Source organism: Pteropus vampyrus, unplaced genomic scaffold (assembly GCF_000151845.1).
Source record: "Pteropus vampyrus isolate Shadow unplaced genomic scaffold, Pvam_2.0 Scaffold22, whole genome shotgun sequence".
Classification (NCBI taxonomy): domain Eukaryota; kingdom Metazoa; phylum Chordata; class Mammalia; order Chiroptera; family Pteropodidae; genus Pteropus; species Pteropus vampyrus.
In genome coordinates, this window is record NW_011888803.1 from 16,291,237 (window position 1) to 16,296,725 (window position 5,489).

The following is a 5,489-nucleotide window of genomic DNA, read 5'->3' on the forward strand; positions in this document are numbered from 1 at the left end:
ATTTTGTTAATCTCTCATTGCTTAACTCCAGCGGAATTTATTTTAAATTAAAGATATGTAGGGATTTTGGTAATTGTTAGTCAACTTCATCTCTCTTCCTGAGAAAACATATGGAAATGAGGAGCTTGTGTCTCTAATTTTTGTGGCTGATATGACCTCACCATATGGACACATTTACTCAGAATGAAGTCTTGAGGAGCTTTTTGAAATTTTACATATTCTCAGTAGTGTCAGAGGAGGGCTCTAATTGGCAGGGCTTTTCTAAGAATAGGTGCCCTTTTGCCATTCCAGAAACATTTTATTCTTTAGATTGAGGGTCCAAAATATTCTCCCTCACTGATAAATAGGTTTTGTGTTGATAGCTCCTGATGCCTGTGAGGATCTATTAAATCAGTTTCCTTCAAATTCTGAATATTTCAAAACAACTCAAGTTGGGCATTCTACATCCACTCCAGAGAAGCATTCTCAGAGAAAAACTAATATCCTAACCAATACTCTCAAGTCTTAGCTCATTACAGGGACTTCATTTCAAAAGTGATCAGTTTCATTGATGTTTTTTATTGTTGGCTCCTTGTCATGCATCACACAACTTTTATCACTGTTCTGAAGAATGGAGTACATGAGTTTTTGAGTGTTTTTAAGTTTTAAGAGTTCACTTTTTACTCTATATTCTGCATGCAGACACTTTTAAAGTAAAATTTTAAGATAATGCCTTGACTTTTTATGACAACAACCTATGATTTTTTGTATGTAATAATATATAAAAACACAAAGAAAAATAATTTTCCCCAATTTTCTAGAAGTAATCACTGGTAACATGATTCTAGAGAGTGCTTTACTATCTAAATAGATAGGTGTATAGATAAGTAGAAGTAACTTTATAAAAACAAACGATACAACACATTTTAAAAAATAATAGGTGATGTATATTAGGTTACTTACATTTAACAGAAAAGAATGTTATAATAAAAGGGCTATAATCTCCAAATTCCAATAAACTTTTTTCCTTTTCTTTTTGCTCTAAGAGGTTACTTCTATAAAGTCTAAAGGTAAAAGATAATAAAAAAATTAAAATTGAAGTCATGTTATTTTTTAAGCTATATTATTTAGTTAATTAGTAGAAATAAAAGACAAAAGACAGGTCATCAGTACTCTTTTAAAATACTTTGCTATTTGTATTTATGAAATTTACATTCTACTCTATAATCAATTTCTATATTCGTTCAGTGCTTTTTCTGTGGTTAAAATAAGTAATGTTTCCTATCAGCGTCTTAATTCCTATGACTTTTATTTTGATTTAGCTATTGTTTGGATAAATTTCATCATCTTCCCCTTCTCAGCTGTCTGCCATGGCTCACATATGCTATAGTCCCTGAGATTTTTCTCGTTCGAGAAAATTTACCTATTGCCTTTCTTCAGCTAGAGTCTTTTCCACAGTAGCTGTACCAGTTTATATGACCACCAGCAGTATGCGGGGGTTCCCTTTTCTCCACATCCTCTCCAACACTGTTCTAGCAGATGTGAGGTGATAGTTCATTGTGGTTTTGATTTGTATTTCCCTGATGATTAGTGATATTGAGAACCTTTCCATGTAACTGTTGGCCGTTTGTATGTCTTCTTTAGAAAATGTCTATTTAGGTCCACTGACTATTTTTTAATCGGGTTATTTGTTTCATTGATATTGAGTTGTATAAGTTCCTGATATATTTTAGTTATCAACCTCTTTTTGAATATGTGGTTTTCCTCATGTAAATGATTTCTAGTTTCGTTCCATTGGATTGGGAAAGATGCTTGATATGACTTTAATCTTCTTAAATTTATTAAGACTTTTTTTATAGCTTACTCTGTGATCTGTCTTGGGAAATGTTTCATGTGTACTTGAGAAGAATGTTTATTCTGCTGCTGTTAGATTGAATGTTCTGTATGTCTGCTAGGTCTATTTGATCCACAGTATTATTTAAGTCCACCATTTCTTCATTGATTTTCTGTCTGGGTAATCTATACATTGTTGGAAGTAGAGTATTGAAGTCCCCTATTATTATTGTATTGTCTATTTTTCCTTTCAGATTTGTTGATATTTGCCTTGTATATTTAGATGCTTCTATGTTGGGTGCAGAAATATGTACAATTTTATATTGCCTTAATGAATTGACCCCGTTATTATTATTCAATTACCTTTTTTGTCTCTTGGAACAGTCTTTGTCTTAAAGTTCCTCAGGTGGCTGCCATAAAAGCTGAGGCTTGAGATGTATGCACTAGCTCCTTCTAGGGAGATACTGGTGACTTGATTTTTTTAATTGGGGTGGTCTGGAGAGAGAAGACATGAGAGGTGTTCACCAGTTTCCCAGTCTCTGGGGAAGATCACTGTCAGCCCCTAGATGCTTGCTAAATTAGAAGGGTGACCCTCAAGCAATAGCTTTAAAGTGTGCGGATAAAACTCTTTCAGTGAGAGGCTGGGAGGTGGGCAATTTTTCTTTCTCACTTTGTGCTGAGTCCCAGGGGATAGATGCTATATGTGTGCTTGTACTCCCTTTAAGAATTGTTTTGATAATTGCTTCTTTGCTTTTTTATAGTCTTATGGTCTCCTAAACACAAGCCCTGTTGGCTTTCAGAAATAGGTGTTTTAGGATCTCATGTTGATGGGAGTCTTAAAAGTTGGGGTACTACATGTTGGGTTTAGGGAGAAGCTAAGTGTTAGAGATTCTTTCATGACTGTATGGTGCTGTGTCGGGGGTTTGAAACAACAGTGTGTCTCATCCTTTCTACCTGTTTCAATGTGGGTATTTTCTCATTTATTTGATGTGTAGGAGTTGCTCAGCTAGTTTCTGTATCTCTTGTCAAAGAATTGCCCCACTAGCTGTGTATTCAGTGCATCTGTGGGAGGAGAGAAACACAGGAGCTTCCTATGTTGCCATCCTGGTTGACCTGGAATATCTCATAATTATCCCTATTTATTTGAAAGAAACATTGCTAAGAAGGGCATTAAAAATGTAAATATCTTTTTTTTTTTAATATGGAAGTTGTTTTTTTAATTACTTCTCCCACTCAAAAATATACATTATCTTTTTCACTGTATTAAGTGGATGTCTTCTCATATTGTCCCACCCCCCAAAAAAATTCATTTAATATCCATGCAAGTTGTGTTCTATTTCAGAAATTTTCTATACCTAAGTTCTGCCATTATTCAAATATGTGGTCATTACCATTCTTTGAATGATTTTGAGGTGTTCAGTTTTTAGATTTTAGTTAAATTGAGGAATATTTACAAAATTAGCTATCTTTTTGTGTCAAGCACTATACAATTTAAATGTGTCTTAAAAATTCCTAGTAATACTAGTAGGCTAGTTTTATTACCCCTTTTTTAAAGCAGAAAATTTGAGACTCAGAGAAGATAAGCCGTGTTCCTAAGTTCTTTTGTTGGTAGGAGTTGAGTCAAATTTAAAAGCAGGTCAATTTTTTCTCAAGAGTTCATATATTCCCTTTCCACGATAGAGTGATGCATTATTCTAGAAAAAAAAATTGCACTTACATACAACACTTTAATAAAGAAATTAGATCTGTCAACATTATCTTTTATCTTAGGGTTTATTTAATTTATTTAAACATTAAAAAAAATAAAAAGCTATCCGGTAGCTTCTGAACTGGAATAATATCATAAAAAAGATATAAAAGGCAAACACCTAAATTTGAACTCTGAGTCATGACATTCCTAAATATTATTTTAAAGCCTATTATCTTTAAGTACACATTTATTTCCACCAGTCGATACTTACTATAATTTTAAATTAAGTCAGTGGTATCTAGACTCTATTTTGTCTTATTTATTATGAATTTTATCTGTTTGTTAACTAGTGCTTTATTATGTCAGGGAAAATAGATATATTTTAAGGAATGTAACTAGATATTATACTATATTTGCTTTTTGTTACCATAGCTACCTACTCAGGTTCTTTAATTATTTGTTTGTTTAAATAGCCTATTTTTTTTTTTTTTTTGGTTTTTAATTGCAGTAAAATACACACCACATGACATTTGTCATATTAACCTTATTTATTTATTCATTTATTTTTCAATTGCAATTAACCTTCAGTATTATTTTGTATTAGTTTCAGGTATACAGCATAGTGCCTTATTAACCATTTTTAAAGTGTACAGTTCAGTAGCATCAAGTGTGTCCACATTTTTTTCATTACTGACTATCCCCAGAACTCTTATTGTCTTGTAAAACTGCAACTCTGTTTTTTTTAAATAATGACTCCCAATTCCTCCTCTCTCCAGGTCCTGATCACCATCATTTTATTTTCTGTTTGCATGAGTGTGATTACTCTTGGTATATCATATGACTGGAATCACACAGTTTTTGTCCTTTTGTGACTGGCTAATTTTACTTAGCATAATGTCCTTAAGGTTCATCCATGTTATAGGTTATAGCACGTGTCAGAATTTCCTTCCTTTTTAAGGATAAATAATATTCTATTGTATATATATACCACACTTTCTTTATTCGTTTATCTATCCATGGATACTTGGGTTGCTTCTACCTTTTGACAATTGCAAATAATATTGCAAGAAACATAAGTGTACAAATATCAGTTCAATTCCCTGCCTGCTTTCAATTCTTTCGGGAATAAATCCAAATCAAAATATCAGATCACATAGTAGTTCTATTTTTAGTATTTTGTGGAACCACCAGACTTTTTCATAATTTTTTCATAACATAAATGTCTGCACCATTTTATATTTCTATCAGTAGTGCACAAGTATTCCAGTTTCCTCACATCCTTGCTAATACTTGTTATTTTCTGATTTTTTTCTTTATAGTAGCTATCCTGAAGGGGGTAAGGTAGTTAATAGCCTATTTCTTTTGGGGGGATCTTATTCTTATTTGTCATTGTACTATGTTTTGCAATATGCTTTCATTTGTCACTCAGGTATTTGTGCTGTTGAATCTAGTTGTGGCATTTTACAGAGTTCAAGGTTTAGAGATAGGGTGTGATATTTGTAGTAAATGCAGTCAAAATCAAAGACTCAGTTTACAGAACATTTAAGAATATGTGTACTTCCATTACGTTCAAGAACATCAAATATAAAATTTGTAACAGAGAGACTATTAATTCTAGGAAATATTAATTTTATCAATATACAGATATCTTTATTTACAATTAGTATATTGATGGAATGAAAATATTACTGCTAATTTTTTTTTAAAATATAATTTTGCTTTCAAAGATTATGTGAATTTATAAAAGAAAGTTTTAAAAATTTCAAAAAGCAATATAAGGGAAAGCAATTCCACCATTAAGATATAACCAATTTCATTTTTGTTTGTTTTAAATAACATGTTTCTTCTCACATACATACACTCAGAGTTATGATTTATATGCACTTTTACATGCTGCTTTGTTCACATAATGTTATGTCAAGAATGTAAAACTGCAACATTTTTTGTCTTATCCAACTTACTAAATATTGATTGAAAATATATTTTG